Source organism: Bombina bombina, chromosome 5 (genome assembly GCF_027579735.1).
Source record: "Bombina bombina isolate aBomBom1 chromosome 5, aBomBom1.pri, whole genome shotgun sequence".
Taxonomy (NCBI): Eukaryota; Metazoa; Chordata; class Amphibia; order Anura; family Bombinatoridae; genus Bombina; species Bombina bombina.
The window spans coordinates 51,953,212-51,980,428 of NC_069503.1; positions in this window are offsets into that span (position 1 = coordinate 51,953,212).

Consider the following 27,217-nt stretch of genomic DNA (forward strand, 5'->3'; position numbering starts at 1 on the left):
AACTAAATAAAGTTACTAACCCCTAAACCGCCGCTCCTAGACCCCGCCGCAACTCTTATAAATGTATTAACCCCTAAACCGCCGCTCCCGGACACCGCTGCCACCTACAGTATACCTAGTAACCCCTATCCTGCCCCCCCTACACCGTCGCCCTCTATTATAAAATTATTAACCCCTATCCTGCTGATCCCGCACCTCTCCGCAACTAAATAAATAGTTTAACCCCTAAACCGCCGCTCCATGAAAACGCCGCAACCTATATTAAACCTATTAACCCCTATCCTGCCCCCCCTACACCGTCGCCACCTATAATAAATTTATTAACCCCTATCCTGCCCCCCACTACGCCGCCGCCACTGTAATAAAATTATTAACCCCTAAACCTAAGTCTAACCCTAACCCTAACGCCCCCCTAACTTAAATATTAATTAAATAAATCTAAATAAATGAACTCTTATTAACTAAATGAATCCTATTTAAAACTAAATACTTACCTATAAAATAAACCCTAATATAGCTACAATATAAATAATAATTATATTCTAGCTATCTTAGGATTTATTTTTATTTTACAGGTACCTTTCAATTTATTTTAACTAGGTACAATAGCTATTAAATAGTTATTAACTATTTAATAGCTTACCTAGCTAAAATAAACTGAAATTTACCCCTAAAATAGGATTCTATCAGCCAATCGGAATTAAGGTAGGAAAATCTGATTGGCTGATTGAATCAGCCAATCAGATTCAAGTTCAATCCGATTGGCTGATCCAATCAGCCAATCAGATTGAGCTCGCATTCTATTGGCTGATCGGAACAGCCAATAGAATGCGAGCTCAATCTGATTGGCTGATTCCATCAGCCAATCAGATTGTTCCTACCTTAATTCCGATTGGCTGATAGAATCCTATCAGCCAATCGGAATTGAGGGGACGCCATCTTGGATGACGTCCCTTAAAGGAGCCGTCATTCGCCGTAGTCCGTCGGTGAAGAAGGTGGTTCCGCATCGGCGGAAGGAAGATTCAAGACCCGGCTTGGAAGATGACTTCGCCCGGATAGAAGACCTCTTCAGCGCCTCTTTGAAGATGACATCGGCCGGATCGAAGACTTCTTCAGCGCCGCCTGGATGATGACTTCATCGGATGGAAGATTTCTTCAGCGCCGCTTGGAGGATTAACTTCTTCCGCTCCGGATGTCCTCTTCAGTTCCATCGGTGGCTCGGCTGAGTGAAGACGACTCAAGGTAGGATGATCTTCAGGGGATTAGTGTTAGGTTTTTGTAAGGGGGGTTTGGGTTAGATTAGGGGTATGTGGGTGGTGGGTTGTATTTTTCTTTTACAGGCAAAAGAGCTGAACTTTTTGGGGCATGCCCCCACAAATGGCCCTTTTAAGGGCTGGTAAGGTAAAAGAGCTTTGAAATTTATTTATTTTAGAATAGGGTAGGGATTTTTTTTATTTTGGGGGGGTTTGTTATTTTATTAGGGGGCTTAGATTAGGTGTAAGTAGCTTAAAATTGTTGTAATATTTTTAACATGTTTGTAACTTATTTTTTTATTTTTTGTAACTTAGCTTTTTTTATTTTTTGTACTTTAGTTAGTTTATGTAATTTTATTTAATTGTAGTTATTTGTAGGTAGTTTATTTAGTTAATTTAATGATAGTGTAGTATTAGGTTTAATTGTAACTTAAGTTAGGATTTATTTTACAGGTAATTTTGTATTTCTTTTAGCTAGGTAGTTATTAAATAGTTAATAACTATTTAATAACTATTCTAACTAGCTAAAATAAATACAAAGTTACATGTAAAATAAATATAAATCCTAAGATAGCTATAATATAATTATTAATTACATTGTAGCTATCTTAGGGTTTATTTTACAGGTAAGTATTTATTTTTAAATAGGAATAATTTATTAAAGTATAGTGTAGTGTTAGGTGTAATTGTAACTTAGGTTAGGATTTATTTTAGGGGTAAATTTCAGTTTATTTTAGCTAGGTAAGCTATTAAATAGTTAATAACTATTTAATAGCTATTGTACCTAGTTAAAATAAATTGAAAGGTACCTGTAAAATAAAAATAAATCCTAAGATAGCTAGAATATAATTATTATTGGAGTGGCGGTTTAGGGGTTAATATGTATAGAGTAGCTTGCGGTGGACTCCGGGAGCGGCGGTTTAGGGGGTAATAACTTTATTTAGTTGCGGCGGTGTAGGGGGGGGTCAGATTAGCGGTGTTTAGACTCGGGGTACATGTTAGGGTGTTAGGTGTAGACAGCTCCCATAGGAATCAATGGGATGTCTGTCAGCAGCGAACTTGTACTTTCGCTATGGTCAGACTCCCATTGATTCCTATGGGATCCGCCGCCTCCAGGGGTGGCGGATTGAAAACCAGGTACGCTGGGCCGTAAAAGTGCCGAGCGTACCTGCTAGTTTTTTGATAACTAGCAAAAGTAGTGAGAATGTGCCGCACTTGTGTGCGGAACATCTGGAGTGACGCAAGAATCGATCTGTGTCGGACTGAGTCCAGGGGATCGATGCTTACGTCACAAAATTCTACTTTTGCCGGTCTGGAGCCTTTGATAACTAAGGCGTATCAGCCTCGCCACAAATACGCTGCGGAATTCCAGCGTATTTGAGGTTGACGGCTTGATAACTAGGCCCCTTAATGTCTAAGAGTATTGTTATATCAGCTGTGTGCCGGGATATTATCTGTGTGTCACAAATGTACAGTGACTAATAATGCAATAACACATAGAAATAACTTCACTGACTCACTATTTAATGTCTAATAGTATTGTTATATCAGCTGTGTGCCGGGATATTATCTGTGTGTCACAGACGTACAGTGACTAATAATGCAATAAACACATAGAAATAACTTCACTCACTCACTATTTATTGTCTACTAGTATTGTTATATCAGCTGTGTGCCGGGATATTATTTGTGTGTCACAAACGTACAGTGACTAATAATGCAATAACACATAGAAATAACGTCACTCACTCACTATTTAATGTCTAATAGTATTGTTATATTAGCTGTGTGCCGGGATATTATCTGGGTGTCACAGATGTACAGTGACTAATAATGCAATAAACACACAGAAATAACTTCACTGACTCACTATTTAATGTCTAATAGTATTGTTATATCAGCTGTGTGCCGGGATATTATCTGTGTGTCACAAATGTACAGTGACTAATAATGCAATAAACACATAGAGGTAACTTCACTCACTCACTATTTAATGTTTAATAGTAGTGTTATATCAGCTGTGTGCCAGGATATTATCTGTGTGTCACAGACGTACAGTGACTAATAATGCAATAAACACATAGAAATAACTTCACTCACTATTTAATGTCTAATAGTATTGTTATATCAGCTGTGTGCTGGGATACTATCTGTGTGTCACTTACGTACAGTGACTAATAATGCAATAAACACATAGAGGTAACTTCACTGACTCACTATTTAATGTCTAGTAGTATTTTTATATTAGCTGTGTTCCGGGATATTATCTGTGTGTCACAGACGTACAGTGACTAATAATGCAATAAACACGTAGAAATAACTTCACTCACTCACTATTTAATGTCTAATATTATTGTTATATCAGCTGTGTGCCGGGATATTATCTGTGTGTCACAGACGTACAGTGACTAATAATGCAATAAACACATAGAAATAACTTCACTCACTCACTATTTAATGTCTAATATTATTGTTATATCAGCTGTGTGCCGGGATATTATCTGTGTGTCACAGACGTACAGTGACTAATAATGCAATAAACACATAGAGGTAACGTCACTCACTCACTATTTAATGTCTAATAGTATTGTTATATCAGCTGTGTGCCAGGATATTATCTGTGTGTCACAGATGTACAGTGACTAATAATGCAATAAACACATAGAGGTAACTTCACTGACTCACTATTTAATGTCTAATAGTATTGTTATATCAGCTGTGTGCCAGGATATTATCTGTGTCACAGACGTACAGTGACTAATAATGCAATAAACACATAGAGGTAACTTCACTCACTCACTATTTAATGTCAAATATTATTGTTATATCAGCTGTGTGCCGGGATATTATCTGTGTGTCACAGACGTACAGTGACTAATAATGCAATAAACACATAGAGATAACTTCACTCACTCACTATTTAATGTCTAATAGTATTGTTATATCAGCTGTGTGCTGGGATATTATCTGTGTGTCACAGACGTACAGTGACTAATAATGCAATAAACACATAGAGGTAACTTCACTCACTCACTCACTATTTAATGTCTAATAGTATTGTTATATCAGCTGTGTGCCGGGATATTATCTGTGTGTCACAGACGTACAGTGACTAATAATGCAATAAACACATAGAAATAACTTCACTCACTATTTATTGTCTAATAGTATTGTTATATCAGCTGTGTGCCGGGATATTATCTGTGTATCACAGACGTACAGTGACTAATAATGCAATAAACACATAGAAATAACTCACTGACTCACTATTTAAAGGGACAGTTTACTCCCCTTTAATTTGTTCCCAATGATCCACTTTACCTGCTGGAGTGTATTGAATTGTTTACAAGTAGCTCCTTTACCCTTATAATGGCATTTGAAATTGTTAATTTAGCATGTGGTATCCCCACCTATTCAGAAAGTTTGTGGCCGCGCGTACCAGCTATAGATAAGCTTTGTAAACACAGCCAGCAGAAGAAATTACACTCCCAGTGTGATAAAGCAGAGAGAAGGTAATAAAATGTTGATTTTCCATTGTTCTCTCAAAGTATTGGTGATTGTTTTAAGGACAGATATAAGATAAAGAAGCAGGTATATGTGCACAATGTGATACAGTAATGAGATCTGATTATACCTACAAGCTCAACCTATTTTATTAGGCTGTGGCTTCAAAACACAAAATCAGAGCTTTAATATACACAAATAAGCCTTAAAAAGCTAATTTTCATACATTTTTTACTCTGCAGTTGGTAAAAAAAGCAATTGTAAACACATTAAGGGAAAAACTATTTTACAGTATACTGTCCCTTTAATCTCTAATAGTATTGTTATATCAGCTGTGTGCCGGGATATTATCTGTGTGTCACAGACGTACAGTGACTAATAATGCAATAAACACATAGAGATAACTTCACTCACTATTTAATGTCTAATAGTATTGTTATATCAGCTGTGTGCCGGGATATTATCTGTGTGTCACAGACGTACAGTGACTACCTGCAATAAACACATAGAAATAACGTCACTCACTCACTATTTAATGTCTAATAGTATTGTTATATCAGCTGTGTGCCGGGATATTATCTGTGTGTCACAGACGTACAGTGACTAATAATGCAATTAACACATAGAGGTAACTTCACTCACTCACTATTTAATGTTTAATAGTATTGTTATATCATCTGTGTGCCAGGATATTATCTGTGTGTCACAGACGTACAGTGACTAATAATGCAATAAACACATAGAAATAATGTCACTGACTCACTATTTAATGTGTAATAGTATTGTTATATCAGCTGTGTGCCGGGATATTATCTGTGTGTTACAGACGTACAGTGACTAATAATGCAATAAACACACAGAAATAACGTCACTCACTCACTATTTAATGTCTAATAGTATTGTTATATCAGCTGTGTGCCGGGATATTATCTGTGTGTCACAGACGTACAGTGACTAATAATGCAATAAACACATAGAAATAACTTCACTCACTCACTATTTAATGTTTAATAGTATTGTTATATCATCTGTGTGCCAGGATATTATCTGTGTGTCACAGACGTACAGTGACTAATAACGCAATAAACACATAGAGATAACTTCACTCACTCAGTATTTAATGTCTAATAGTATTTTTATATCAGCTGTGTGCTGAGATATTATCTGTGTGTCACAAATGTACAGTGACTAATAATGCAATAAACACATAGAAATAACTTCACTCACTATTTAATGTCTAAAAGTATTGTTATATCAGCTGTGTGCCGGGATATTATCTGTGTGTCACAGACGTACAGTAATTAATAATGCAATAAACATACAGAAATAACTTCACTCACTCACTAGTTACTGTCTAATAGTATTGTTACATCAGCTGTGTGCCGGGATATTATCTGTGTGTCACAAACGTACAGTGACTAATAATGCAATAAACACATAGAAATAACTTCACTAACTCACTATTTAATGTCTAATAGTATTCTTATATCAGCTGTGTGTCGGATATTATCTGTGTGTCACAGACGTACAGTGACAAATAATGCAATAAACACATAGAAATAACTTCACTCACTCACTATTTAATGTCTAATAGTATTGTTATATCAGCTGTATGCCGGGATATTATCTGTGTGTCACAGACGTACAGTGATTAATAATGCAATAAACACATAGAAATAACTGACTCACTCACTATTTAATGTCTAATAGTATTGTTATATCAGCTGTGTGCCAGGATAATATTTGTGTGTCACAGACGTACAGTGACTAATAATGCAATAAACACACAGAAATAACTTCACTCACTCACTATTTAATGTCTAATAGTATTGTTATTTGAGCTGTGTGCCGGGATATTATCTGTGTGTCACAGACGTACAGTGACTAATAATGCAATAAACACATAGATATAATTTCACTGACTCACTATTTAATGTCTAATAGTATTTTTATATCAGCTGTGTGCCGGGACATTATCTGTGTGTTACAAAGGTACAGTGACTAATAATGCAATAAACACATAGAAATAACTTCACTCACTCACTATTCAATGTCTAATAGTATTGTTATATCAGCTGTGTGCCGGGATATTATCTGTGTGTCACAAACGTACAGTGACTAAAAATGCAATAAACACATAGAGGTAACGTCACTCACTCACTATTTAATGTCTAATAGTATTGTTATATTAGCTGTGTGCCGGGATATTATCTGTGTGTCACAGACGTACAGTGACTAATAATGCAATAAACACACAGAAATAACTTCACTGACTCACTATTTAATGTCTAATAGTATTGTTATATCAGCTGTGTGCCAGGATATTATCTGTGTGTTACAGATGTACAGTGACTAATAATGCAATAAACACATAGAAATAATGTCACTGACTCACTGTTTAATGTGTAATAGTATTGTTATATCAGCTGTGTGCCGGGATATTATCTGTGTGTCACAGACGTACAGTGACTAATAATGCAATAAACACATAGAAATAACTTCACTCACTATTTAATGTCTAATAGTATTGTTATATCAGCTGTGTGCTGAGATATTATCTGTGTGTCACAAACGTACAGTGACTAATAATGCAATAAACACATAGAAATAACTTCACTCACTATTTAATGTCTAATAGTATTGTTATATCAGCTGTGTGCCGGGATATTATCTGTGTGTCACAGACGTACAGTAACTAATAATGCAATAAACACACAGAAATAACTTCACTCACTCACTCACTCACTATTTACTGTCTAATAGTATTGTTATATCAGCTGTGTGCCGGGATATTATCTGTGTGTCACAAACGTACAGTGACTAATAATGCAATAAACACATAGAAATAACTTCACTGACTCACTATTTAATGTCTAATAGTATTGTTATATCAGCTGTGTGTCGGATATTATCTGTGTGTCACAGACGTACAGTGATTAATAATGCAATAAACACATAGAAATAACTGACTCACTCACTATTTAATGTCTAATAGTATTGTTATATCAGCTGTGTGTCAGGATATTATTTGTGTGTCACAGACGTACAGTGACTAATAATGCAATAAACACACAGAAATAACTTCACTCACTCACTATTTAATGTCTAATAGTATTGTTATATGAGCTGTGTGCCGGGATATTATCTGTGTGTCACAGACGTACAGTGACTAATAATGCAATAAACACATAGATATAATTTCACTGACTCACTATTTAATGTCTAATAGTATTTTTATATCAGCTGTGTGCCGGGATATTATCTGTGTGTTACAAAGGTACAGTGACTAATAATGCAATAAACACATAGAAATAACTTCACTCACTCACTATTTAATGTCTAATAGTATTGTTATATCAGCTGTGTGCCGGGATATTATCTGTGTGTCACAAACGTACAGTGACTAAAAATGCAATAAACACATAGAGGTAACGTCACTCACTCACTATTTAATGTCTAATAGTATTGTTATATTAGCTGTGTGCCGGGATATTATCTGTGTGTCACAGACGTACAGTGACTAATAATGCAATAAACACACAGAAATAACTTCACTGACTCACTATTTAATGTCTAATAGTATTGTTATATCAGCTGTGTGCCGGGATATTATCTGTGTGTCACAGACGTACAGTGACTAATAATGCAATAAACACATAGAAATAACTTCACTCACTATTTAATGTCTAATAGTATTGTTATATCAGCTGTGTGCCGGGATATTATCTGTGTGTCACAGACGTACAGTGACTAATAATACAATAAACACATAGAAATAACTTCACTGACTCACTATTTAATGTGTAATAGTATTGTTATATCAGCTGTGTGCTGGGATATTATCTGTGTGTCACAAACGTACAGTGACTAATAATACAATAAACACATAGAAATAACTTCACTGACTCACTATTTAATGTCTAATAGTATTGTTATATCAGCTGTGTGCTGGGATATTATCTGTGTGTCACAGACGAGCAGTGACTAATAATGCAATAAACACATAGAAATAACTTCACTGACTCACTATTTAATGTCTAATAGTATTGTTATATCAGCTGTGTGCCGGGATATTATCTGTGTGTCCCAGTCGTACAGTGACTAATAATGCAATAAACCCATAGAGGTAACTTCACTGACTCACTATTTAATGTCTAATAGTATTGTTATATCAGCTGTGTGCCGGGATATTATCTGTGTGTCACAGACATACAGTGACTAATAATGCAATAAACACATAGAGGTAACTTCACTCACTATTTAATATCTAATAGTATTGTTATATCAGCTGTGTGCCGGGGTATTATCTGTGTGTCACAGACGTACAGTGACTAATAATGCAATAAACACATAGAGATAACCTCACTGACTCACTATTTATTGTCTAATAGTATTGTTATATCAGCTGTGTGCTGGGATATTATCTGTGTGTCCCAGACGTACAGTGACTAATAATGCAATAAACACGCAGAAATAACTTCACTGACTCACTATTTAATGTCTAATAGTATTGTTATATCAGCTGTGTGCCGGGATATTATCTGTGTGTCACAGACGTACAGTGACTAATAATGCAATAAACACATAGAGGTAACGTCACTCACTCACTATTTAATGTCTAATAGTATTGCTATATCAGCTGTGTGCCGGGATATTATCTGTGTGTCAGACGTACAGTGACTAATAATGCAATAAACACATAGAGGTAACGTCACTCACTCACTATTTAATGTCTAATAGTATTGTTATATCAGCTGTGTGCCGGGATATTATCTGTGTCACAAACTTACAGTGACTAATAATGCAATAAACACATAGAAATAACTTCACTGACTCACTATTTAATGTCTAATAGTATTGTTATATCAGCTGTGTGCCGGGATATTATCTGTGTGTCACAGACGTACAGTGACTAATAATGCAATAAACACATAGAGGTAACGTCACTCACTCACTATTTAATGTCTAATAGTATTGTTATATCAGCTGTGTGCCGGTATATTATCTGTGTGTCAGACGTACAGTGACTAATAATGCAATAAACACATAGAGGTAACGTCACTTACTCACTATTTAATGTCTAATAGTATTGTTATATCAGCTGTGTGCCGGGATATTATCTGTGTGTCACAAACGTACAGTGACTAATAATGCAATAAACACATAGAAATAAATTAACTGACTCACTATTTAATGTCTAATAGTATTGTTATATCAGCTGTGTGCTGGGATATTATCTGTGTGTCACAAACGTACAGTGACTAATAATGCAATAAACACATAGAGGTAACTTCACTGACTCACTATTTAATGTCTAATAGTATTGTTATATCAGCTGTGTGCCGGGATATTATCTGTGTGTCACAAACGTACAGTGACTAATAATACAATAAACACATAGAAATAACTTCACTGACTCACTATTTAATGTCTAATAGTATTGTTATATCAGCTGTGTGCCGGGATATTATCTGTGTGTCACAGACGTACAGTGACTAATAATGCAATAAACACATAGAGATAACGTCACTTACTCTCTATTTAATGTCTAATAGTATTGTTATATCAGCTGTGTGCTGGGATATTATTTGTGTGTCAGACGTACAGTGACTAATAATGCAATAAACACGCAGAAATAACTTCACTGACTCACTATTTAATGTCTAATAGTATTGTTATATCAGCTGTGTGCCGGGATATTATCTGTGTGTCACAGACGTACAGTGACTAATAATGCAATAAACACATAGAGGTAACGTCACTCACTCACTATTTAATGTCTAATAGTATTGTTATATCAGCTGTGTGCCGGGATATTATCTGTGTGTCAGACGTACAGTGACTAATAATGCAATAAACACATAGAGGTAACGTCACTCACTCACTATTTAATGTCTAATAGTATTGTTATATCAGCTGTGTGCCGGGATATTATCTGTGTCACAAACTTACAGTGACTAATAATGCAATAAACACATAGGAATAACTTCACTGACTCACTATTTAATGTCTAATAGTATTGTTATATCAGCTGTGTGCTGGGATATTATCTGTGTGTCACAAACGTACAGTGACTAATAATGCAATAAACACATAGAGGTAACTTCACTGACTCACTATTTAATGTCTAATAGTATTGTTATATCAGCTGTGTGCCGGGATATTATCTGTGTGTCACAAACGTACAGTGACTAATAATACAATAAACACATAGAAATAACTTCACTGACTCACTATTTAATGTCTAATAGTATTGTTATATCAGCTGTGTGCCGGGATATTATCTGTGTGTCACAGACGTACAGTGACTAATAATGCAATAAACACATAGAGATAACGTCACTTACTCTCTATTTAATGTCTAATAGTATTGTTATATCAGCTGTGTGCTGGGATATTATCTGTGTGTCAGACGTACAGTGACTAATAATGCAATAAACACATAGAAATAACGTCACTCACTCACTGTTTAATGTCTAATAGTATTGTTATATCAGCTGTGTGCCGGGATATTATCTGTGTGTCACAGACGTACAGTGTCTAATAATGCAATAAACACATAGAAATAACGTCACTGACTCACTATTTAATGTCTAATAGTATTGTTATATCAGCTGTGTGCCGGGATATTATCTGTGTGTCACAGACGTACAGTGACTAATAATGCAATAAACACATAGAAATAACGTCACTGACTCACTATTTAATGTCTAATAGTATTGTTATATCAGCTGTGTGCTGGGATATTATCTGTGTGTCACAGACGTACAGTGACTAATAATGCAATAAACACATAGAGGTAACTTCACTCACTCACTATTTATTGTCTAATAGTATTGTTATATCAGCTGTGTGCCGGGATATTATCTGTGTGTCACAGATGTACAGTGACTAATAATGCAATAAACACATAGATGTAACTTCACTGACTCACTATTTAATGTCTAATAGTATTGTTATATCAGCTGTGTGCCGGGATATTATCTGTGTGTCACAAACGTACAGTGACTAATAATACAATAAACACATAGAAATAGCTTCACTGACTCACTATTTAATGTCTAATAGTATTGTTATATCAGCAGTGTGCCGGGATATTATCTGTGTGTCACAGACGTACAGTGACTAATAATGCAATAAACACATAGAGATAACGTCACTTACTCTCTATTTAATGTCTAATAGTATTGTTATATCAGCTGTGTGCCAGGATATTATCTGTGTGTCACAGACGTACAGTGACTAATAATGCAATAAACACATAGAGATAACTTCACTCACTCACTATTTAATGTCTAATAGTATTGTTATATCAGCTGTGTGCTGGGATATTATCTGTGTGTCAGACGTACAGTGACTAATAATGCAATAAACACATAGAAATAACATCACTCACTCACTGTTTAATGTCTAATAGTATTGTTTTATCAGCTGTGTGCCGGGATATTATCTGTGTGTCACAGACGTACAGTGTCTAATAATGCAATAAACACATAGAAATAACGTCACTGACTCCCTATTTAATGTCTAATAGTATTGTTATATCAGCTGTGTGCCGGGATATTATCTGTGTGTAACAAACGTACAGTGACTAATAATACAATAAACACATAGAAATAACTTCACTCACTCACTATTTAAAGGGATAGTAAATCCAAATATTTTTTTTCATGATTCAGATAGAGCTGCAATTTTAAGCAACTTTCTAATTTACTCCTATTATCAAGTTTTCTTCATTTTTTTTGGTATCTTTATTTGAAAAAGCAGGAATGACAGCTTATGGAGCCGGACCATTTTCGGATTAGTACCCTGGTTAAGGCTTGCTGACTGGTGACTACAAATATGAAAAGGTGAGAGTAAGCGCTAAAAGAGCTTAAAAGGCAAACAAACTTGTTGCTAAATCTTACAATTTATTACCTTCGATAAAGGCTAAACATAAAATATCACAATAAAACCACAATAACACAATAAAATTAGAAACATGGATCCATGTCTAACTACTAAAAACAAAAGTACATAATAAAATCTCCTGGGAGATGCGAATTACAGTGGGAGTGTTGACACTCCTTAAAGGTGATACACAAGTGTGGGAAGTTGAATAAAAATACAAATATTAATACTTATAAGCAAAGTTATAAACCATAAAACGATTCCAAACTCACAATGTCAATCAAATATAAAGTCAATCAAAAATGGTGAAAAAATAGTGGAAAAAGTAAAATGTGAATGTTCGTATTAAACCGTGGGTGTGTCCTCCAACGTTGCTGATGGGTAGTGAGAGATCTATAGTCAAATGTAGATGTTAGATGAAGTTGTAGAAAAAATGAGTAAAGATGAGTGAAAAAAACACAATTCAACCTTTAGGCAAAGGTCATTTAGAACCAAAATACAAGAAACAAAAAGCAAAAAATAGAAAAAATAATGATAAATGATAAAATCCACTTTGGTAAAATCATATATGAAATGTAGCAATCCAAAAAAAAAAGAGTTCGTGTTAGTTGCGTGCAAAAAATGGGGGATTAAAACAAATTCTGTGCCCAGTGTGTTCAATGTCCCATCCGATGTTAAAAGTAAAATCACAATAAATAGCAACAAAAAAACCTGTAGGAAAATAAAGAAAAACAAAAATAGTGCAACACTGTATACAATGGATAATAATGGTAATTAAAATCAAGCTCACCAGTATGCCAACGCGTTTCGGCCTAGATTAGGCCTTTCTCAAGACTATACTGTGTAGTGATCTCTGGGAGCTTTAAATAGAGAGTGTGAGAAAACAATTGGTGCCGTTTTGGCGCCAAAATCGGAAAGACTTCCCTTTCCTGTTTGCCCCATTGCATCTCTGGGATGTTTCCTGTGGTTTCTATCCTATTCCCATCCAACCTGTATTAATTGTAAATTAGAGAGCCTCTTGTTCTATGTATTGGTCTAGAAATGGCCTTATTGTTCCTAAGGATTATTTGGCAATCATTCCGGTACTCTTCTACAGTGGCTCTATACTTACATTATATATAGTAATAAACTGTTTGCTGTCTGCGGACTGATTTCCCTTTTTTTCGTGTTGATGTTATTATTAGGGAATGGATGCTTACTTTTGATCAACCTAATCCTTATATAGTCAGAAGCGCTCAAATCGGAAGACACCGGATGTTTACACAGCCGACTTCCGCCTTAGCTCCTTGGATGCGCTCAGATCGGGAGATACCGGATGTTTACACAGCCGACTTCCGCCCTGATTTATTTGCTCCATTACGTTATGGAGTGTGACCGGAAGTGAAGTCATGTCTTCCGGTTTGGCTTCTGGTTGTTGTGGTAGATTACCACATTTGTCAGTTTTATTGTCAATGCCGATTTTGGTTAGAACCTGATATGTCCATATTTAGGCTTTAGCTGCATATGTATGTGCATTTTAAAAGGTAAATCAGAGTGAAATTGTCAAATCAATATATTTAGTAAATTAGTGGGATATATATTCAGAGTCTACATGATATTATAAAACTTCTTAGTCTGTCACTACTTTGTGGAACGGCTATAATTATCTAGCTTATCTCAATATTTGTAACGATCTCTATTCTGATCTGTTAGTCTATGTTAGAAAAAGACAAAATAAAACAAATTAAACCCTGTGTTTGTATATTTCTCACTACCTGCTGTTATGGTCAACAGAGGTGAGGTGGATCTGTTATATATATCCTAAAATGGAGTTTTAGAGTTCACCGGAGTTGTTATCTTTCTGTTAAGTGAACCCGTTAGTTATGGGTACACTGAGAGTTTGGACCTTACTGTTCTTTCAGATGGAGTTATAAACTCAAGGTACTTGAGTGGTACATTTAAATAAATACGTGGGTGTCTTACTAAGGGTGGCTATTTCTCAAATATAAGCTGGGGTCTGATAATGATCAAGAAGATCTATTCTTATAGGTGACTTATGTTGGATATTCTGACATACATAGTGTAACTATACTTGGATCTTTAGTTTGCTTGTTGTGCTTTAGGATTTACCATTTTCTTCTTCTTTGGGCTATAATTTATGGATCAGATTGTGAACGAGGGATCTACTAGTGAGGGATTCATGTTCAATTCGAAAGTTCTAACCTCAGTAAATGTCTAGGTGTTGTTGAATTAGATATTACTGAATGATTTCTTAAAAACTGTTTTCTAAATAGTTATTTTGGGTGTATGGATCTGTTGTCAGACATAATGTACTATTGTTTATATCATCCTTTGTATCCCTTATATTTATACTGGTATATTTCTATACTACAGTAATACAATAAACACATAGAAATAACTTCACTGACTCACTATTTAATGTCTAATAGTATTGTTATATCAGCTGTGTGCCGGGATATTATCTGTGTGTCACAGACGTACAGTGACTAATAATGCAATAAACACATAGAGATAACGTCACTTACTCTCTATTTAATGTCTAATAGTATTGTTATATCAGCTGTGTGCTGGGATATTATCTGTGTGTCAGACGTACAGTGACTAATAATGCAATAAACACATAGAAATAACGTCACTCACTCACTGTTTAATGTCTAATAGTATTGTTATATCAGCTGTGTGCCGGGATATTATCTGTGTGTCACAAACGTACAGTGACTAATAATACAATAAACACATAGAAATAGCTTCACTGACTCACTATTTAATGTCTAATAGTATTGTTATATCAGCTGTGTGCCGGGATATTATCTGTGTGTCACAGACGTACAGTGACTAATAATGCAATAAACACATAGAGATAACGTCACTTACTCTCTATTTAATGTCTAATAGTATTGTTATATCAGCTGTGTGCTGGGATATTATCTGTGTGTCAGACGTACAGTGACTAATAATGCAATAAACACATAGAAATAACGTCACTCACTCACTGTTTAATGTCTAATAGTATTGTTATATCAGCTGTGTGCCGGGATATTATCTGTGTGTCACAGACGTACAGTGTCTAATAATGCAATAAACACATAGAAATAACGTCACTGTCTCACTATTTAATGTCTAATAGTATTGTTATATCAGCTGTGTGCCGGGATATTATCTGTGTGTCACAGACGTACAGTGACTAATAATGCAATAAACACATAGAAATAACGTCACTGACTCACTATTTAATGTCTAATAGTATTGTTATATCAGCTGTGTGCTGGGATATTATCTGTGTGTCACAGACGTACAGTGACTAATAATGCAATAAACACATAGAGGTAACTTCACTCACTCACTATTTATTGTCTAATAGTATTGTTATATCAGCTGTGTGCCGGGATATTATCTGTGTGTCACAGATGTACAGTGACTAATAATGCAATAAACACATAGATGTAACTTCACTGACTCACTATTTAATGTCTAATAGTATTGTTATATCAGCTGTGTGCCGGGATATTATCTGTGTGTCACAAACGTACAGTGACTAATAATACAATAAACACATAGAAATAGCTTCACTGACTCACTATTTAATGTCTAATAGTATTGTTATATCAGCAGTGTGCCGGGATATTATCTGTGTGTCACAGACGTACAGTGACTAATAATGCAATAAACACATAGAGATAACGTCACTTACTCTCTATTTAATGTCTAATAGTATTGTTATATCAGCTGTGTGCCAGGATATTATCTGTGTGTCACAGACGTACAGTGACTAATAATGCAATAAACACATAGAGATAACTTCACTCACTCACTATTTAATGTCTAATAGTATTGTTATATCAGCTGTGTGCTGGGATATTATCTGTGTGTCAGACGTACAGTGACTAATAATGCAATAAACACATAGAAATAACGTCACTCACTCACTGTTTAATGTCTAATAGTATTGTTTTATCAGCTGTGTGCCGGGATATTATCTGTGTGTCACAGACGTACAGTGTCTAATAATGCAATAAACACATAGAAATAACGTCACTGACTCCCTATTTAATGTCTAATAGTATTGTTATATCAGCTGTGTGCCGGGATATTATCTGTGTGTAACAAACGTACAGTGACTAATAATACAATAAACACATAGAAATAACTTCACTCACTCACTATTTAAAGGGATAGTAAATCCAAATATTTTTTTTCATGATTCAGATAGAGCTGCAATTTTAAGCAACTTTCTAATTTACTCCTATTATCAAGTTTTCTTCATTTTTTTTGGTATCTTTATTTGAAAAAGCAGGAATGACAGCTTATGGAGCCGGACCATTTTCGGATTAGTACCCTGGTTAAGGCTTGCTGACTGGTGACTACATTTAGCTATCCAATCAGCAAGCGCAACCCGGGTTCTCAACCTAAAATGGTCTGGCTCCAAAGCTTTTATTCCTGCTTTTTCAAATAGATACCAAGAGAATGAGGAGAAATTGATAATAGGAGTAAATTAGAGAGTTGCTTAAAATTGCATGCTCTGGGTTTCTGGAGGAGGAGCTAAGCGCATGCTGCTGAACGCTGCTACTCTAGTCCTACAGCTGTTAGCGCCATGCCCTGAGTCTTGGGGCAGCTACCTGGACAGCTTGATCCACCGTAACCGGAACCCTCACAGTGGAATATTCATCCCACTGCGCGGACTTAACTGACAGCTTGGAAGAACCTTCAACTCTAAGCACTTGTCTCTCCCTCCTCTCCCACCGGTGCTGCGTGAGACGAGGTGAGTGCCACATAAGCCTTCATGCTACGCCTGAAAAAACGCTAACGCTGTTGGCTGCTATCTTAAGAGGTGAATTAACACTGTGCCTGTCATATTCTCGGAGATATCAGCAGTAAAGTGCTATGACTCCCTCAGCCTAAAGTTAAGCACAAAGCTACATTGTAGCAAACTACAGGTGGCCCTTGTTTTACAACGGTTCAATTTACACCGTTTCAGAATAACAACCTTTTTTTCCAGTCATGTGACTGCTATTGAAAAGCATTGAGAAGCAGTGCATTTATTAAAATAGCCAATAGGTGGAGCTGTCCGCTTGTGTTGCAGCAAAGCCAAGCAAGCTGAAATTAATCAGTTTAACCAGACCTGAGCTATCGAGCAGATTTCAAAGGAACAAGATCTTCCTGTCTTTAAATCAGTCCAGATTGGAATGCATAGGAAGAAATGATTGCAGAAAAATGCAAGTGAAGTCTGTGTTGTGTGATTATTTTATTAGGTTTATAATGCTGTTTAGCAAATGTTTTTGTTCATTTAACTTGGTTTAATTATATATTCTGTGTTGTGCGATTATTTTATTAGGTTTATAATGCTGTTTAGCATTTAAAGTCTTCATTTCAAAGCTTTAAAAATAATGTATTAGGTGTTACTTATGACAATTTTGAGAGGGGCCTGGAACCTATCTCCCTCACTTCCCATTGACTTACATTATAAACTGGGTTTCAATTTACAACGGTTTCGAATTACAACCATTTCTTCTGGAACCTAACCCCGGCGTAAACTGAGGGCTACCTGTACTTGACAAACAGCTGGAGCCCATTTATCAAGGCAAAACATTGCTGCTCATGAACTGAAGGTTCTCACAGCTGTTTACGGGCTTAAGTTATTTTTACACAGTGCTGGGGAAGTTGAATTAAGCAGCATAGCTGTTTATCTGCATTTGGAGCTGAAGCATACATTTAAATTTCACCGGAGCTGTTTCCATGCATCCTGATTGAGGATCAGAGGTCATCTCCAAGGGAGACAAGCCATAAATTACCTTTAGCGTAAGGGAGGCTGTTCAACACACAGAGCTGTTTTAATGCGGATGTCTGGGGAGTTTCTCTGCATTCTTTCCCTGCCTGCTCCCAACCAGGGATCACAAATTGCTTTCTCTGTCCCCCCTCTCACTGATGCTGTGTGAGAGGAGGATAGTGCTGCAACCTTCAGCTGCTGAAAGCAAAATCACCTTAAATTAGGCTTACTCCTAGCTGGCATTCCAGAGAGGCTTCACTGGGTCAGTCTGACTCTTCAGTCTGGTCGGTTACAAGGTGCTACACACTGGGTTTTCAGTTATACAGTCCCTCCTGCTCACAGAACTCAGGGAGTAGAAGTCTCGAGTGTAAGCTGCTTTACATTATAGCGAACAGGGTTTGTACTCCCTGTAAGGTACTGCAATACTCTCTTTTCCTATCTGACACAGGCAGCAAGTAACATAATTGAGAAAGGGAGCCTAGTTTGACCAAGCAATTAAAACTACGGGCAGGGCCAGCCTTTGGGCAAGGCGGGCAAGGTGGCCACCTAGGTCTCCGCAGTCGGGGGCTCCGCGGCACCGGTTAAGCCGAAAACAAAAAAAAATTCCCAATTTTTTTTTTTTTTTAATACATTTATTTTTGGCGCCATTTTTTAAAAAAATTTTTGGCGCAAATGTGTGTCAGCCTAGGAGTGAGGAGGAGGGCAGGCACAGTGACAGGTGCGGTGCTGAGAGAGGGGAGTAGGCGGAGCACCGAAGGCAGCCTGTCAGCACAGTGGGGCCAATTTGCAGGCTGCGCGGCGACGACTTGGTGAGTGGGTCTGGTCACTGACTGTCAGACAGTGGTGGATCTTCGGGGACTGTGTGTAGTGGGTGTGGGAGTCGGACTGGGACCAGCAGGGGAAGGAGGATGCAGCCGCGTCGCAGAGCAGTAGAGGAGGGAGATGATATTATTGTTATATGAGGGGCAATGGCATATTATTATTATATGACATGAGGGGCATATTATTTAATGTTAGTAGATCGATGAGGGGTATATTATTATACATATGGTGAAGCTTTATTGTATGCTGGAGGATTGATGACAAACTCACTATGTATTGTTCTCTGCTGAGCCTTATGGGGGGCTATAAGGGGGGCACGGTGAGGGGCAATGGGCATATTATTGTTAGATGAGGGGCATATTTTTAGGTGAGGGGCATATTATTGTTAGATGAGGGGCATAGTATTGTTAGATGAGGGGCATATTATTGTTAGGTGAGGTGCATATTATTGTTAGGTGAGGTGCATATTATTGTTAGGTGAGGTGCATATTATTGTTAGGTGAGGGGCATATTATTGTTAGGTGAGGGGCATATTATTGTTAGGTGAGGGGCATATTATTGTTAGGTGAGGGGCATAGTATTGTTAGGTGAGGGGCATATTATTGTTTAGATGAGGGGCATAGTATTGTTAGAAGAGGTGCATAGTATTGTTAGGTGAGGGGCATATTATTGTTAGATGAGGTTCATAGTATTGTTAGATGAGGGGCATATTTTTAGGTGAGGGGCATATTATTGTTAGATGAGGGGCATATTATTGTTAGATGAGGGGCATATTATTGTTAGATGAGGGGCATAGTATTGTTAGATGATGGGCATATTATTGTTAGATGATGGGCATATTATTGTTAGGTGAGGGGCATATTATTGTTAGGTGAGGGGCATATTATTGTTAGATGAGGGGCATAGTATTGTTAGGTGAGGGGCATAGTATTGTTAGATGAGGGGCATAGTATTGTTAGATGAGGGGCATAGTATTGTTTGGTGAGGGGCATAGTATTGTTAGGTGAGGGGCATATTATTGTTAGGTGAGGGGCATAGTATTGTTAGGTGAGGGTCATAGTATTGTTAGGTGAGGGGCATATTATTGTTAGATGAGGGGCATAGTATTGTTAGGTGAGGGGCATATTGTTGTTAGGTGAGGGGCATATTGTTGTTAGGTGAGGGGCATATTATTGTTTAGATGAGGGGCATATTATTGTTTAGATGAGGGGCATATTATTGTTAGATGAGGTGCATAGTATTGTTAGGTGAGGGGCATAGTATTGTTAGATGAGGTGCATAGTATTGTTAGATGAGGTGCATAGTATTGTTAGATGAGGGGCATAGTATTGTTAGATGAGGTGCATGGTATTGTTAGGTGAGGGGCATATTATTGTTAGGTGAGGGGCATATTATTGTTAGGTGAGGGGCATATTATTGTTAGGTGAGGAGGGAGATGATATTATTGTTATATGAGGGGCAATGGCATATTATTATTATATGACATGAGGGGCATATTATTTAATGTTAGTAGATCGATGAGGGGTATATTATTATACATATGGTGAAGCTTTATTGTATGCTGGAGGATTGATGACAAACTCACTATGTATTGTTCTCTGCTGAGCCTTATGGGGGGCTATAAGGGGGGCACGGTGAGGGGCAATGGGCATATTATTGTTAGATGAGGGGCATATTTTTAGGTGAGGGGCATATTATTGTTAGATGAGGGGCATAGTATTGTTAGATGAGGGGCATATTATTGTTAGGTGAGGTGCATATTATTGTTAGGTGAGGTGCATATTATTGTTAGGTGAGGTGCATATTATTGTTAGGTGAGGGGCATATTATTGTTAGGTGAGGGGCATATTATTGTTAGGTGAGGGGCATATTATTGTTAGGTGAGGGGCATAGTATTGTTAGGTGAGGGGCATATTATTGTTTAGATGAGGGGCATAGTATTGTTAGAAGAGGTGCATAGTATTGTTAGGTGAGGGGCATATTATTGTTAGATGAGGTTCATAGTATTGTTAGATGAGGGGCATATTTTTAGGTGAGGGGCATATTATTGTTAGATGAGGGGCATATTATTGTTAGATGAGGGGCATATTATTGTTAGATGAGGGGCATAGTATTGTTAGATGATGGGCATATTATTGTTAGATGATGGGCATATTATTGTTAGGTGAGGGGCATATTATTGTTAGGTGAGGGGCATATTATTGTTAGATGAGGGGCATAGTATTGTTAGGTGAGGGGCATAGTATTGTTAGATGAGGGGCATAGTATTGTTAGATGAGGGGCATAGTATTGTTTGGTGAGGGGCATAGTATTGTTAGGTGAGGGGCATATTATTGTTAGGTGAGGGGCATAGTATTGTTAGGTGAGGGTCATAGTATTGTTAGGTGAGGGGCATATTATTGTTAGATGAGGGGCATAGTATTGTTAGGTGAGGGGCATATTGTTGTTAGGTGAGGGGCATATTGTTGTTAGGTGAGGGGCATATTATTGTTTAGATGAGGGGCATATTATTGTTTAGATGAGGGGCATATTATTGTTAGATGAGGTGCATAGTATTGTTAGGTGAGGGGCATAGTATTGTTAGATGAGGTGCATAGTATTGTTAGATGAGGTGCATAGTATTGTTAGATGAGGGGCATAGTATTGTTAGATGAGGTGCATGGTATTGTTAGGTGAGGGGCATATTATTGTTAGGTGAGGGGCATATTATTGTTAGGTGAGGGGCATATTATTGTTAGGTGAGGGGCATAGTATTGTTAGGTGAGGGGCATAGTATTGTTAGATGAGGGGCATAGTATTGTTAGGTGAGGTGCATATTATTGTTAGGTGAGGGGCATATTATTGTTAGGTAAGGGGCATATTATTTGAGGGGCATATTATTGTTAGGTGAGGGGCATATTATTGTTAGGTAAGGGGCATATTATTTGAGGGTCATAGTATTGTTAGGTGAGGGGCATAGTATTGTTAGATGAGGGGCATAGTATTGTTAGATGAGGGCCATAGTATTGTTAGGTGAGGGGCATATTATTGTTAGATGAGGGGCATATTACTGTTAGGTGAGGGGCATATTACTGTTAGGTGAGGGGCATATTATTGTTTAGATGAGGGGCATAGTATTGTTAGATGAGGGGCATAGTATTGTTTACATGAGGGGCATATTATTGTTTAGATGAGGGGCATATTATTGTTAGATGAGGTGCATAGTATTGTTAGATGAGGTGCATAGTATTGTTAGGTGAGGGGCATAGTATTGTTAGATGAGGGGCATAGTATTGTTAGATGAGGGGCATAGTATTGTTAGATGAGGGGCATAGTATTGTTAGATGAGGGGCATATTATTGTTAGGTGAGGGGCATATTATTGTTAGGTGAGGGGCATATTATTGTTAGGTGAGGGGCATATTATTTGAGGGGCATATTATTGTTAGATGAGGGGCATAATGTTTTTAGGTGAGGGGCATATTATTGTTAGGTGAGGGGCATATTGTTGTTAAATGAGGGGCATATTGTTGTTAGGTGAGGGGCATATTGTTGTTAAATGAGGGGCATATTATTGTTAGGTGAGGGGCATATTGTTGTTAAATGAGGGGCATATTGTTGTTAGGTGAGGGGCATATTGTTGTTAGGTGAGGGGCATATTGTTGTTAGGTGAGGGGCATATTATTGTTAGGTGAGGGGCATATTATTGTTAGGTAAGGGGCACATTGTTGTTAGGTGAGGGGCATATTATTGTTAGGTGAGGGGCATATTATTGTTGTATGAGGGGCATATTATTGTTGTATGAGGGGCATATTATTGTTGTATGAGGGGCATATTATTGTTGTATGAGGGGTATATTATTGTTGTATGAGGGGCACATTATTTTTAGGCTAATCATTTCTTTGAATACACCATTCTATCTAGCACACTGGTTTTCAAACCTGTTCTCAGGCCTCCCCAAAAGGGCAGATTTTCAGGATTACCTTGGATGAGAGCAGGTAAAACAACCATGTTCACTAATCAGCTGCTTATTTCACCTGTGCTCCAGTTAAGATATCCTCACAATGTGGCCTGTTAGGGAGCCCTCAGGACAGGTTTGTAAACCAGTGATATGTATGTGGTTTTAACTTTAATGATTTAGAGACGGTGTACAATTAAAAAACACAACTTACTGCAAGCACTGCTGCAATATAGTGCGCAAGGCACAGAGATCCATCCTGCTTTAGAACCCCAAAAAGGTTGATAGTAATTCTATTAGGCTCAGAGCACCAATGATAAAAGTAAAACACTTGATTTAGAGGCTAAAATCTTAGGATATCAGGGTTGTATAGACTTTCTGACTTATGGAACGGTCCACATTTTCTAAGGTACTAGGTCATTTCTGAGGGGCTCTGTAGTTGCACGTCCAGAAGTCAATTTTTTTTCCCTCTTCCTGTTAGATATGGTGTAGTGTGAAGAGGGGCAGGTATTACATGAAGTCATAAACTGTCACAGGAGGCATAAACTGCACTCTGTGACATTCAGAGTGCTTCAAAAGCAAAAGGCAATTTATAGAAAACACACTTTACGACAAGTAGAGTAGTAGTCAGGGGCTGGCTAGGAGGACAGATAATAGGAAGTTCTGTTCTCTCATTCAATCTGATGCTCACACCACATGTATTTAGCACTTCTATGTCACTATCTGCTGCACAATGTACTATACTCTCTCCAGTGTGATGCTCACCACATGTATTTAGCACTGCTATGTCACTATCTGCTGCACAAGGTACAATACTCTCTTCAATCTGATGCTCACCACTTGTATTTAGCACTGCTATATCACTATATGCTGCACAAGGTACTATACTCTCTCCAGTGTGATGCTCACCACATGTATTTAGCACTGCTATGTCACTATCTGCTGCACAAGGTACATTACTCTCTTCAATCTGATGCTCACCACTTGTATTTAGCACTGATATGTCACTGTCTGCTGCAGAAGGTACAATACTCTCTCCAGTGTGATGCTCACCACTTTTATTTAGCACTGCTATGTCACTATCTGCTGCAGAAGGTACAATACTCTCTCCAGTGTGATGCTCACCACTTGTATTTAGCACTGCTATGTCACTATCTGCTGCAGAAGGTACAATACTCTCTCCAGTGTGATGCTCACCACTTTTATTTAGCACTGCTATGTCACTACTGCACATTTTACAGTACTCTCTCCAATGATGCTCACCACATTTATTTAGCACTGCTGTGCCACTGGAGCTCACTGAGAAACAAGCAGAGTAGAAAAGGAGGGGAGTGAATGAAAGCAAATCCTGCATACCGCTGCACTAGATGTGTTTTCAGCTTCTCCCATGTACTAGTCAGTGGAGAACTACTATTCATGCAGTATGTAAGGTAAGCTAGGGTAAACTGTACATGGGAGAAGCTGAAAATACATCTAGTGACGCTGTATGCAGGATTAGCTTTCATTCCCTCCCCTCCTTTTCTACTCCTGCTTGTTTCTCAATGAGCTCCAGTAACACAGCAGTGCTAAATACAAGTGGTGAGCATCACACTGGAGAGAGTAGTGTACCCTGTGCAGCAGATAGTGACATAGTAGTGCTAAATACATGTGGTGAGCATCACACTGTAGAGAGAATATTGTACATTGTGCAGTAGAAAGTAACAAAGCAGTGCTAAATACAAGGGGTGAGCATCACACTGGAGAGAGTATTGTACATTGTGCAGCAGATAGTGACACAGCAGTGCTAAATTCATGTGGTGAGCAGCACACTGGAGAGTGTATTGTACATTGTGCAGCAGATAGTGACACAGCAGTGCTAAATACAAGTGGTGAGCATCACACTGGAGAGAGTATTGTACCTTCTGCAGCAGACAGTGACATAGCAGTGCTAAATTCATGTGGTGAGCAGCACACTGAAGAGTGTATTGTACATTGTGCAGCAGATAGTGACACAGCAGTGCTAAATTCATGTGGTGAGCAGCACACTGGAGAGTGTATTGTACATTGTGCAGCAGATAGTGACACAGCAGTGCTAAATACATGTGGTGAGCAGCACACTGGAGAGAGTATAGTACCTTCTGCAGCAGATAGTGACACAGCAGTGCTAAATACAAGTGGTGAGCAGCACACTGGGGAGAGTATTGTACATTGTGCAGCAGATAGTGACACAGCAGTGCTAAATACAAGTGGTGAGCAGCAGACTGGAGAGAGTATTGTACATTGTGCAGCAGATAGTGACACAGCAGTGCTAAATACAAGTGGTGAGCATCAGACTGAAGAGAGTATTGTACATTGTGCAGCAGATAGTGACACAGCAGTGCTAAATACAAGTGGCGAGCATCACACTGGAGAGAGTATTGTACATTGTGCAGCAGATAGTGACACAGCAGTGCTAAATACAAGTGGTGAGCATCACACTGGAGAGAGTATTGTACCTTCTGCAGCAGACAGTGACATAGCAGTGCTAAATTCATGTGGTGAGCAGCACACTGAAGAGTGTATTGTACATTGTGCAGCAGATAGTGACACAGCAGTGCTAAATTCATGTGGTGAGCAGCACACTGGAGAGTGTATTGTACATTGTGCAGCAGATAGTGACACAGCAGTGCTAAATACATGTGGTGAGCAGCACACTAGAGAGAGTATAGTACCTTCTGCAGCAGATAGTGACACAGCAGTGCTAAATACAAGTGGTGAGCAGCAGACTGGGGAGAGTATTGTACATTGTGCAGCAGATAGTGACACAGCAGTGCTAAATACATGTGGTGAGCAGCACACTGGGGAGAGTATAGTACCTTCTGCAGCAGATAGTGACACAGCAGTGCTAAATACAAGTGGTGAGCAGCAGACTGGAGAGAGTATTGTACATTGTGCAGCAGATAGTGACACAGCAGTGCTAAATACAAGTGGTGAGCATCAGACTGAAGAGAGTATTGTACATTGTGCAGCAGATAGTGACACAGCAGTGCTAAATACAAGTGGCGAGCATCACACTGGAGAGAGTATTGTACATTGTGCAGCAGATAGTGACATAGCAGTGCTAAATACAAGTGGTGAGCAGCAGATTGAATGAGAGAACAACACCACTTATTTAAAAGGAGAAAACAAAGCACTTAGATGAATTTTAAAACGTCAGAGTGATTTACATAATTTATTCAACTCTGCGTACAGCTTTGTTTATTTGTTATAACACATCTGCAGTGTGTGTATGTAAGTGTGTGTATGCATATGTGTGTATATATATATATATATATATATATATATATATATATGTATATGTATGTCTGTATATATACATACAATACAAGTATGCACTCTGTGATGTCATCTTGGCAATATCATCTTCAAGTAAATTTGTATAAGGTAATTTGGGGAGATAAGCTAAGAGGAGCACACAGAATAAGGTTATAGTATATGTGTTTGTTAGGGGTAATATGAACCTGATGGCAGCCATCTTGTTCTTCGCAGCCATCTTGTTCCTCGCAGCCATTTTGTAATGAATAGACTTTATTATACTGGGTTATTATGTAGTGAGAACTATATGCATATTATGATAGTTTCCTTAGCTGTTCGGCCTTGCCAATGTACTCTGGCCCTACGCCCAGAAATAAGATAGAATAAGATCATGTAAACAAGATGGTTCAGAAACCTTGTTGTCTCCGCAGATGGTAGTTTGTTATGACTCTGTAAGTATTGTTATGAGAAACTCATATTCTAGCTTTTCCATGTATTTTTTGCTCTGTATAACTGTGTAAGATGACGCGGTCCTAACGTGTCATCCCCTTAACCCTGTATGTCACTATAAGAAAGGCTTGCACTGTGCAATAAACAGAATTGGCTTTCGATCATAATGCTGCGCGGTCTGAGTCATTCTAAGGGGCCCTTATCAGGTAATCTACATATGCCTCAGGTGGTACACTGGCTCCGTGGCTTCGGCCTGACCTGACACTTACCCCCCTGGGGGGACACCTAACAATTTTGGCGTCAGTTTGTGGGATTCGCAGTGAGT